The sequence below is a fragment of the Phyllostomus discolor genome, chromosome 9 (assembly GCF_004126475.2).
Source record: "Phyllostomus discolor isolate MPI-MPIP mPhyDis1 chromosome 9, mPhyDis1.pri.v3, whole genome shotgun sequence".
NCBI classification, from domain to species: domain Eukaryota; kingdom Metazoa; phylum Chordata; class Mammalia; order Chiroptera; family Phyllostomidae; genus Phyllostomus; species Phyllostomus discolor.
This window is the reverse complement of record NC_040911.2, coordinates 87,447,017-87,459,251: the sequence shown is the minus strand read 5'-3', so window position 1 is coordinate 87,459,251 and position 12,235 is coordinate 87,447,017. Positions and strand designations below refer to the sequence as shown.

The window sequence follows — 12,235 nt, the reverse complement described above, 5'->3', positions numbered from 1 at the left end:
AAGACCCACCCTCCCACACAACCCCAAGTGATTTATTAGTACATTCAAGTTTGAGAAGCAGTGGTGTAGAATACTTTGGGTGCACTGTACTTAGCAGTACACAGATAAAGTACCAAACAGGCAAATAAAGAGGCAAAGTACCTGTTCACTTTCCATATACCATATTTTATTAGGCACTGCTCACTCAGACAGACCTCCAATGTTTTTTAATGAATCTGGTATTTATTAATGACCAAATGATCAAATACGATCTATTTCACATCCTTAAAATAGCACATCTTAGCTCTAGGGCTTTCACGAACATGAAATATAATATAAAACAGCTTAGTTGTTCCAAAAATACAATAATGATTAATTTTATTCAAGTTCCAACACAGCTCAAACACTTCTCCACAAGCCCCATTAATTCCTACAGGTTCCTGGGAGCATCAATCAGTAAATCCCCCCAGCATCCTTAAGAAGCAGGTGCTTGGCAAACATCCAATCTCTAAATGAGATTCAGAAGGACATGTTCCTAAAAATGCAGTCTTTTCCTGCCTTGTCCTGCCAGGGTAGCTTCTCAGGCCCAAACTCTCTCCCCCACTCAGGCCTCATACAGCTGCACACTCAAGTACTTCTCAAAAGGGAGAAAGGTCAGAGGTGTCATTATCCCATAAGCACTTGGAATTCCAGCTGTGGAGAAATTAATCTGGTTAAGGGGTTTAGGCTGAGAAGCCCTGAGTAAAATCTAGAAAGACAGAGAGAAATACAAAAGAACGAACCTACTGAGAGATTATTAGGAGGTAAGAAATCCCAAATATTTGTAGATTTTAAGGTGGGGGTTGGGAGCAAGGCTTGGCGGATGAGAGGGTGATGGGGAGAGATAAGGATCCACCCCCCAACTGCCCCCCAAGGACAAGAACAAGAAGAATGACTAGGAGATTCCTCCAATGACCTCTTTTTCTCGATAAAAGGAAAGAAGAAAGTCTATGTAGGGAGGAAGCTTTTGCGCTGAAAGCAAGACTAGAAGAATTTCCTGAGGGTTCCCTCTTTCCAATACAGGAAAATAAAGCAAAGTAGAAAACAATATTCATCTAACCAGAATGTTATAGAAAGCAAACCACCAGGAGGATTAACAGTCCTGTGAATAACCAAAGATATGGGAGGAGATTCCTTTCCAGTTTAAATCCAGCACTTGGGGCATCAGGCAGCCCTTGACTTGAAGCCATCTCCAGCACTAGGGGAAGAAAGGGAAAATCTGTACAGCCACCACTAAGCAGAGCAGTATCCAAAGAGTCAGAAACCAGAAAAATCCCTGGCGACAGGGCAAGCCAAGAGAAAGAGTTCCAGTTAGCAAAAAACAGCAAGATAAAGTAGACACAGGAAAGAAAACATGCAGCACCCCTTTTGGAGGGGGAATCCTCCCCTTGGGGAAGGGGATTTCAGAAGGTGGGGACTATAGAGAGCGTGCTTAGAAAGAAAAAAAAAAAAGGCCACAGAAGCAGAGAAAGAGCTATGCTAAAAACACTCATTCATCAAGGAAGAGGAAATGGGTGCACTGATCAGAAAGGGAGAGCACCAAGAGGGAATTGGGGTTCCAAAAACGGAAGGAAACTGAGGAAGGAAAATGTCTTCGATGGCAGAAAAGCTCAAAAACCATAGACCATCGCCTGGGAATGAGAGGACTCGGAAAAAAGATGTACCCTTCCAGATTTAAAAAGTATCAGGAAGGGGCTGCACCCTGAAAACTGTGTAACCAAAAGGGGTGCATCCTGTATATTTGGGGAACACAAGAAACAAATGCACTCAGGTATGGAAATGAGTCTCCCCCAGGAAGTAAGATAGTTCTATTTGGGGAACTCATGAAAAAGGGTGCAAACCCAAGAACAGTGACTGGAATAAGCGAATTCCCTTATTTGTGTAATTGGAAATACGTAACCTTAAACTTCAGGATTTGGATCTCATTGTCGGTAGTCTCTGGAAATGAGGTGCACCTCGGATTTGAAGGGTTAGGGAAAGGAAGTGGCCCCTAAATTTAAGAAATTCTGGAAAGCAGGTTGCCTGATTTGGGGCCTGGAAGAGTTTTCCCTGGATTTGTGGAAACAAGTGCCCCAAAACTTTGGTTATTGGAACCCAGACTTGACAGATTCGTTAACAGGCCGAAGGTTCAAATTTAAGGAGTGCTTACTCAGATTGAAGCCTCGAAAAAGGAAGTGTCCTCCCAGTTTGGGGGGCCTGGGAAAGGGGATACATCCTCAGTTTGAAGGGGCTTTGTAAGCGGAGATAAAACCCCAGGGCTGGAGCTTAAGAAAAAGGGTGCCCTACCCACATTTTCAAAACTAGAGAAAAGGGACACTCCCATAGTCGGGGGCTTGAGAAAAGGGGTGTGCTCCCCAGAATAGGATAAAAGAGTAATTTAAAAAACACGCGATCTTAAATAACAAGGCAACAGGAAGGGATGGTGGTGGCGATCTCGCGGGCCACAAAGCTCTGGCTCTAGCTGTGGCGCTTACCGCCCCCCACCCCCAACACGGCCCGCTCCGCGCCCCGGGCCCGCACCCCGCGGCCCAGCCCCCTCGGTCGGCGCTGATTGGCCTACACGGCCGTCACTCCCGTCGGGAGCCCTGGGGATTGGGCGCTGCTCGCACGCCCGCCACGCTCTCAGCAGCGGTCCCCGGGCCTCCCTCCGGGCTGGGCGAGACGGGCCAGGCGGGGAGCAGGGCCGGGCAAGGGACCGGAGCCGCGGCGGCGTCCGTCACCGTCCCCGCCCGCACGACACGCGCCGGCGCGGGCCTGTCCGGACCCGGCTTCCAGCAGCCGGCTTCACCTCTCCGCGCCTCACCGCGAGCTCACCTCACAGCCCCGCTCCGGCTGCGCCGCTTCAGGACCAACCGACAGAAGGACTCTGCGTGCTGCGCACCACGTGACCCTCGGGACGCGCCTAGCGTATCCCCCGCCCCCCACACACACGCACCCGGGCCACCACCAAGTGACGCAGCGCCCCAGCTGCCCCGCCCTCGGCCCCGCCCAACCCGATCACCGTGGCGACGGCTCGGGCGGGCCACGCCCACTGCCCTGAGGCGCGGGAACCGGGCCGACGCCCTTGATCTAGGGCTCGAAGTCCCCACTCATCCATAACCACTAAGCCCGAGATTGGGCACTCCATCACCTGTTAATTTTGCCTCCTGAATGCATCTTGAAGCCTTCCTCTTCTCTCTGTACCATTACAACAGCACAGTGTGGACCACCATCACGTCTCGTAGATGATAGTCGCCTTCAGCCCCTTGCCCCTTTCAATCCAATTTTCACACACAGACAGTGGAGGCTTTCAAAACGCAAATATAATCACAGGCATCCCTGCCCAAAACCTGTTTCCCACTGTTCTTCAGATTAAGATCAGTGGGATCTTCACTGAAAGCCTATCTATCAGGCTCTTGGAAGCCTGTACCTAACCCGTTTCTCACATTATCACACATCCAGCTTCCCCACTTCTCAGCTGCTTTCAAATCCTCAAACAAACTAGGTTCCTTCCCACGTCAGGGCCTTTGTACTAATTCGTCCTCCACTTTGCCTCATTAACTCCTAGGAATATGGTTCCAATTGCTGGTGTTAGGAGGAGCTGCATTTTTGCTTCTGGGGACCAAGAGTGGAGTTGCACCTACCCCAGAAGGTTCAGGGATGTTTTTCCAGTGGGACTTGGAAAGTCCCAAGAAGAAATGCTAAACATTTGTAATTTAAGAGGGCAATAGTAACTTTATTTAACATTAAAGATGACAGAACAGCCAGATTTCACTTCTTAAAATGTAAATCTAATCATGGCACTGTCCTGATTAAAATAACCAGTCAATCTCTCCATCTGCATCCTCCACCCCTGCTCATCCTCATCTAGCCACACTGACTTTCTGTCAGTTTCCATGACTCTTTCCAAGCTCTCTCCAGCTGCTGGGCCATTGAATAAGCTGTTGCTTTTTGCAAACTTGACTCTTCATCATGTAGGTCTCAGTTCATCTCTGAAATCCTCTTTGACTACAGTATCTAGAAGTTCTCCCCTCTATCACACGTCTCACCATGGCAATTACTGCCCACCTTATCACTTCAATTTCCAATGGAGCACAACACAGTTTGTTATTATTTCATTTGTGTGTTCTCTTGGTTGTATTTGTCTATATCCTGAACTTGAGTTAGGGACTGTCTTGTACCTACTGAACTGCCGGGACCTGACAAATAATAGATGTTGTATGTGTATCTGTGGAAGGGATGAAAGAGAATAATATCAGGAAAAGTTGGTAGAGTCTCCATGACCTGAGTCCACAGGAGAGATGCCTTTCACATCAGGACTGGAGACTGAAGAGGGACCTACTTCAGCTGAAGTAAGGCAGAGGGTAGTGCTTAGAAATAGGTTCTGGGAAACCAGGGACAAAAGTTTCAGCCGTACTCACTTCCTCAGCACATATACAAAAATTATAGAGAAGATTAGTGTGGCCCCTGCCCAAGGATAACATGCAAATTAACGATATTCCATATTTAAATCAAAAATTAAAAACTTCGGGAATTTGAGGACCAGAACCACCAACATGAACTTTGCCAAGTACTCAAATACAAGAAGAAAGGACCTTCCCAGTAATCTCTAGTTTCCATTAACATAATGTTGCTCAACTGTTAGTGACCGTGGTAGTAGGTATTGATTTTTTGCCCCGCAACCACAGTAATGCAGATAATCTGAAAGTCTAAAGCTCCATATAAATATAACATGTTTCTTCATTTATTTGACCTGTATGTACTGAGACTGGGGTTAAGCTGGGCACCAAAGACAAAGAGCAGGATAAAATTTAGGCCTTGCTTTCAAGGAGCTTATAGCCTGGTAAAGAAACTGTCACAACTTGTAAGTCAAAATCCTTTTTGCCTATTGTAAGCAGCAGCACAGACACTGTTGCAAGTACAAGCAAAAGAGAAATATAAAGAAAGATATTGTTGGGGCCCAGAACATCAACAGTCTAGCCAAGTCTTGGTCAGGAGCTGTGGTTAATTGGTCGATCTCAGGTCACATGGTAAAGTCTAGGATGGCAAGGAAAGAAGAAAGAAACAATCTACCCCTAAGAGTATCCCCCCAAATGGAAACACAGGGGAAAAAATGATGCTGGCCAGATAAAAATAATGATACAGATATGAATGAAGTACTTTGTGAGTTAAACTCTTTTTGATTAAAAAAAACTTCAGAAACCTGCCTTGCTAACTTCTAAACTGGACATCCACTGACAGCTTGCTAGCCACAGAACTCTAGTCTGCAAAGTTCTAGTCTGAAGCCCAGATCTTACCACTGTCTCCTTAGTAGTACCCACCTTTTTGCCTTAAGATCCTCCCCAGCATCTCACTAGTAGTTGGTCTCAATCTCCCAATTCCTTCTTAGGTAGAACCTTTCTTTACACAGGACAGGCATTAATAGTTGTGATTGAAGGAATGAGTGAAAGATTGACTGTATAGCAGCCTCAATTCCAGAGAATAGAATCTGTTTCTAAGAATCTAACAATTTCAGAACTGTGGTCCCAACCCACAGTGAAACCCTGCATGCACACAAGTTATACAATAGTACAAGAGATATTCATGATCTGCAAGGAAAAGAGTCCTTTCTCTCCCTAGGAATCACTTTTCTCCAACTCTAAAATGGGATATCTATAGAATTGTCACATTTAATTTAAATAACATGAGAAAATGTGTGTAAACTATTTCGTTCTGCATAAATTATTTTCTAATAGTTCTTACTAGATCTGTTGTCAAAACGTCCCTAGTAAAGAGAAGCAGAACTAAAGACCTAATGTGAGATGGGATATTCAATTCAAAGAGTGATCTTTCTCAGCCTCTACACAGCAAACCTTTATACTCTGTCCTTATGTAACCCAAGGTATTTCCCTTACCAGGTAAGGGAAAGGAGGAAAACAGCAAAGCAGTCCCTCAGCTGTGACCCACAGACCCTGTGTACTCAGAGTATCACCAAGCTTGAGCATGTCAGTCTCCAAAGCAGGAACTGGGGTATGGTATCTGAAACACCAAGCTGAGTATGAGAACTCAGGAAACCGGAAACCACAGCCACAGCAGCATCTGAGAGGTTCAAGAACCTCCACAAGGCAGCAGGGGCCCAAGGGAAGCAGGTTAAGTCTTGGCCCAGGTCTGAGGCCTGCCAGTCTGGGCCTGACTGAAAGTTCCTGAGCTCCCCAAGTCTTAGTACTCTCCAAGTGAGGGGGAGGAGAATTAAATAGGAACTCTAATATATTCCCAGGATTGTGAGTGATTAGAGGGAGGGAGGGAGGGATAAGGGGAGAAGAGAACATTTTTTAATTCTTGTCTTACCACTAAAAAGAGTGATAAAATCCACCTAGATGACTTCAAGAGCATAGACTATGCCCTGTTCTCCCTTGCCCCTTGGGAGCCCCAGTACCCAGCACTGTTCCTTATAGTTTAAGCATACTTAATACATGTTTCTAGGGGACTAAACTCCTGCCAGCGCAGAGATAAAGAGAAAGGGGGAGGAGTTTAGCCTGAAGGACTAAGGGAATGGAGATTATCAAGAAGCTGATTAAATAAACAGTCTTTAAAGCTGCTGGTACTCCACTTCTTATAATTTAATTTTAAATAGTTAATGCTGTTACACAGTTCAAATATCAGAAACTATATGAAAGCTATACAATACAAAGTTTCCCTCAAATTCTTGCCTCTTGTTGGTCCTGTTTCCATTGACAGCCACTACTCCTACTTGCTTATGAATCCTCTCAGAATATCTGTATGCATATACAAGCAAATTTGAATACAAGTTCAAATATATTTCCATCCCTTTACACAAAAGGAAGCATTTATATACATAGTTCACCACCTTATGTTTCTCACTAAACAATACATTTTGGACACCCTACAACACATTTTGTACAATGGTATAAAAATAACCCTCATTATTTGTTTTCGTTTACTGCTGCATAGTATTCCCTGTGCGGATTTACTGTAATTTGCTTAATCAGCTTCCTACTGAAAGACATTGGGGTTGTTTCCAATCTTTTGCATTTTAAATACAATGTTCCACACACAAACAGTACAGCACACATGTACAGACAGAACTGTAGCTTAAATTCTCAAAAATGGGAGATCTGAGCCACAGGGATACACACACTTACAATTTTGATAAACAAGTATAGATCCCCCAAAGATATAACTCCATAGTTGCAAAATGTGTCACAAGTCATCTGTTACTGATAACAATTAAAATCCAGCCACTTATAGTTTAAGAAGTGAAGTGGTTTCAAGATTATTCCCAATACAAGTGAGAATGCAAATCTTTCTCACTTACTTGTATTTCTGATAGGAAGAGAAATGAGTAATGTTCCATTTTTCCAGTGAGACATTTGTATAACCCACTGCACCATCATGTATGTCACACGTGTCAATGTCATCACCATGTGTCTTTAAAAGAGATATATCTGAAATTATCTTGAGCATCTTGTTGTAGGGGAGAATATCCTTTTTTAAAATTTTTTTATTGTTTTTTTAATTACAGTTGTGCCATTTTTCCAGTAGGGAAAAATATCTTTAAGACATGGATGGGGCAAAACATTTAAGGAAAATGTTATAAATTCAACAGCATAAAAATTATATTCTATCCACCCAATATACATATATACATGATGGTCTCAGGGATGTAGGGAAATGAGACAGGGAATGGAGGCTAAGAATAGTTAATTCAAGCAAAAAGGGGCCATTCACTTTCTTCCTAATTTTTTTGTTAGAGAGGGAAGGGAGGGGGGAGAGAGAGAAAGAGAGAGAGAGAGAGAGAGAGAGGGAGAGAAACATCAATGTGAGGTTGCTGGGGGCCATGGCCTGCAACCTAGGCATGTGCCCCATCTGGGAATCAAACCTGCGATGCCTGGTTCACAGCCCGTGCTCAATCCACTGAGCTATGCCAAACAGAGCTTCTTCCTAATGTTTATAAACATCGTTGCAATGATTCATTCCCTTACTGATAGTCATTCACATTCAATTGTTATAAACGACACTTCAATAAGCAGCCTTGTACACTAAAAAAAAATGGAAAAGGAAAAAGAAGTAGGGCTATGTCTGGCTTAATGAAATTGTGGACCAAAAAACAAATGTATGATTGAGTGTATGAGTGTAATTACGTGCATTTGAGGTTTTATAAAAAACGTGGGGGTGCTGATGGTGAAGAACGTTGGTAATTGATATTCTGCAGTCTCACTGCATTCCTTCTTGACTGACTCTTGACTCACTAAAACCCCAAAGCTCCCTCCCTCTTCTCTGTTGCCCCACGCTTGTAGTTTTGAAAGCTTACCTCCTTGCCTTCACCCTTCCCAACCCAGTCCACAGTTCCCTTCGGCCTAAAACAATATCTGAAGTCCAATCTAGATTCCAAATTCCAGGCCCTGAACAGCACCACCAAAGGAATTCATTGAATGACAGTTATGAAGAAACAGGTAGTTACAGGTACTCTCACATATAATTCTACTTTTCCTGGCTTCCTTGCCTATATCATTGTTTCTTTTTTTTTTTTTCTTTCTACTTTATAAGTATTTTTCAGGTCTTTATGCTTTAAAAAAAAAAGATTTTATTTATTTATTTTTAGAGAGGGGAAGGGAGGGAGAGAAACATCAATGTGTGGTTGCCTCTCGTGCACCCCCGACAGGGGACCTGGCTCACAACCCAGGCATGTGCCCTGACTGGGAATCCAACCAGTGACTTTTTGGTTCACAGGTTGGTGCTCGATCCACTGAACCACACCAGCCAGGGATAACAACTCTTTTAATGTGATGTCCGAAACTTTTCAATGACCTATGAACAACTGGCTCTCTGAGAAAAAAAAAAAAGGTTGATTAGTAGCATTTGCAGATTATCTGTGATGTTAATACTCACTCTGTGGCTGATTTCAAACTACCAACAGGAGATCAACAGGCTCCCACAGTCCCTGGATGTTTAATAATCAGTTCATGAGCTGATACGAGCCCACTTCCAGCACACAACTGCTACTATTCTTAGCACAGTATAGAAAACTTTTCACAAATTAGCCCTATCTTTCCAATGGAATCTCCTCTAACTCTCCAGCTCACCCACACAGTCCTCTTTCAAACCATATCGAATTCCTGTCTGTGTGAGAACATCCCCTGCTTGTTTATATTCAATGGTCACTGGGCGATGTGCTCTGTTTCTGAGAAGTTCTTTCATCTCTCTTTGGTCTGCCTCTGCACTGATCTATCTCCAAAGCAACCCCGACCAATTCAACAGATAGTTGTTAAACAACCAGCACATTCCAAGCAGCATGCTAGGAACTGGTGGATAGAGATAAAGAAGAAGCAACAGATGTTCTCAGAGTAGCTCACGACCTGATGGTAGTGAAGGCAAATGTCTGAGAAATGAAGTTGAAGTACAATAGAACAAGAGCAATAATAAGGGGTTGGTTGAGACTAATAAAGGTGGGTAGGATTAAGGCCTACTCCCTAGAAGTAGTAAAACAGAAATATCTTTAAGGACAGACATGTTCCAGGCAAGAACACAACAGGAAGCCTGAAACTTCTGAAACAGATTAAGAATATGGTGTAAGAAGAACAATAAGGCTTCCTTGACCCCCCAAACCATCATTAGAAAACTCTATTGCATTCCATTATAGCAAAATCTCCAATGGGCAAGTTGTGAAAAATCAATGAGTAGATCACAACACAGGATAACAAACATATCTTTGTTTGTTATCCTCATCAAGGACATTTTTTCATTGCTTTCGAGAGAGAGGAAGGAAGAGAGAGAAACATCAATGTAAGAAAAAAACACCCATCAATTACCTCCTGTACACACACAGACTGGGGATCGAACCTGAAACTAGATATGTGACCCCACCCCACCCTCTGGGAATCAACCCTGCAAACTTTAAGCTACATGACGACACTCCAACCAACTGAGCTACTGCAGCCAGGGCTATTTATTGATTTTTTTTGGGTGGGGACATCAATTTGTTTTTCCCCTTATTTATGCACACATTTGTCGAACCCACAACCCTGGTGTATCTGGACGATGCTCTAATCAACTGAGCCACCCAGCCAGGGCACTCAGTCCACATCTTGAGAAATGTTTGCCAAAATTTTATATCTGTTTGTTGTCAGTAAATTATTGCCAATAAACTAGGCATTTTTTTGATAGTTCAAAGAATGCCACAGAACTTGATAGGCCTGATTCGATCAGTACAAACATCAGAAAATGTAGCAAAAATCATTAGAAATGACAAATCAATATTGGTGAGATGTGAAGAAAAGTACACATAATAAATATATAAATACCATATAATAAAAATAACATTGATACTGATTTTCAGCCACCTATTTATGTGCTCTACTTGTATTAACTCATTTAGCTTTTGCTACAATTTCATAAATTATGTCAGTTTATGATAGGACTATTATTATCCCATATAGATATTTCACAGATGGAAAAACTGAGACTTAAGAGGTTAAATAATTCACTCAGTGCTACAGATATACAGTGGGGTACTGGAACCAGCTTATACTGGCTTGCAAGAGCTGATTATTAAACAACCAGTGGGTAGCTTAAAACGACATAGTGGGAGTGTGGGAATGTTTACACTGTAGATATTGGCAAACACTGCATATCAAACTTTTTTATTAGAGCAATTTTATCAGGATGTCATTGGTATTCTTAGATATTCCGGGTCTTGATATAATAATGGTGGAAGATGAACAATGAAATGAACAAATAAATAAAATATATGGTATTTTTTTAGATTTTATTTATTTTTAGAGAAAGGGGAAGGAAAGAAGAAAGAGAGGGAGAAAAATGGAAATGTGTGGTTGCTTCTCAAGTGTCCCCTACTGGGGGGCTTGGCCTGCATCCCAGAAATGTGCCCTGATTGGGAATTGAAGCAGTGACCTTTTGGTTCACAGGCCAGCACTCAGTCCACTGAGCCACACCAGCCAGGGCAATGCATGGTATTTCAAAAGATGACAAGTGCTATTGAGAGAAATAAAGTATCAAAGGGGAGTGAAGGTATTTCATTGTGATGTGGGCATATGGGTGTGATTTCACATGATTATGAAAACAAAAACCTATAGGCCTTCAGAAAGACATTAAGAATTACCTGGAGCCTTGGCTGGTGTGGCTCAGTGGGCTGAGCACCAGACTGCCGACCAAAAGGTCATCAGTTGAATTCCTAGTCAGGACACATGCCTAAGTTGTAGGCCAGGTCCCTAGTTGAGGGTGTACAAGAGGCAACAAATCAATGTTTCTCTTGCACATTGATGTTTCTCTCCCTCTTTCCCTCTCTTCCCCTCTCTCTAAAAAAGTAAATTTAATTAAAAAAAGTAAATAAAATCTGGCTGCGAATCAAAGTGTCGCAGGTTTGATTCCCAGTCAGGGCACATGCTTGGGTTGCAGGCCATGCCCCCAGCAACCGCACATTGATGTTTCTCTCTCTCTCTTTCTCCCTCCCTACCCTCTCTAAAAAATAAATAAAATCTTTTTAAAAATAACTAAAATCTAAAAAAAAAGAATATTCCATGATTGCTTCTTTTTTTATTATGGATATACCACATTTATTATGAATATACCACGTTTGGTTTACTCATTCAGAAATTAATGGATATTTAGCTTGTGTTCATTTTTTGGCCATTTTGAAGAGTGCTGCTATGAATATTCATATACGAGTATTTATTTGAAACATATTTTCAATTCTTTTGTCTATACCTAGAAATGGAATTGCTGAGCCATATGGTAATTCTATATTTAACTTTTTGAGGACCCACCAAATTGTTTGCCAAAGCAGTTGCACCCTTTTGCATTCAATGGCAATGTCTGAGGCTTCCACTTCCTCCCCATTCTCACCATCATCTCATTTCTCTTACAACCACTGCATACAAGTCATGTTCATGCTGCACATATTCCAACTCTGATGCTTCATTTGTATATTGGTGTAGGACTTGGTTATTCACAGATGTCTAGACAAGTCATATATCTTTGGGTCTCCTCCAGAAAATGATTATTAAGGATTTTTTTTTCTCCAGCTCCAAGAAAGACTGAGTCTATTAACTACATTCTTTCAGAAATACTGTCTTTCTGGGATATTCATTTTATAGGGCCACTCACTCATATCATGGAATCACAAGCTTTTCATTCAAAATCACTGCGGGTTGATGCTTCTTTTGTTCTCCATCCATCATTTTCAACACATATTTCCATCTTGTGATGTCTTATCAGCAGGATC

General features: G+C 42.5%; 1 protein-coding gene and 1 pseudogene across 3 annotated transcripts in view; one reads left to right on the top strand and one right to left on the bottom strand.

The window, feature by feature from the left end:
- PHF20 (PHD finger protein 20) overlaps positions 1–2,987 on the bottom strand; it is a 100,128-nt gene extending 97,141 nt beyond the window's left edge. For 2 of the 3 annotated variants that reach the window (XM_036009772.1, XM_036009773.1), the window contains exon 1: positions 2,833–2,942. The gene's annotated coding sequence lies outside the window, so the exon portion shown is untranslated. Of the gene's footprint in view, positions 1–2,832 lie in introns of all 3 variants that reach the window. The other variant, XM_028524815.1, reaches the window with a different exon arrangement.
- A 1,423-nt stretch (positions 2,988–4,410) lies between these two features.
- LOC114507136 lies at positions 4,411–4,509 on the top strand (annotated as a pseudogene).
- Positions 4,510–12,235: the final 7,726 nt, after the last annotated feature.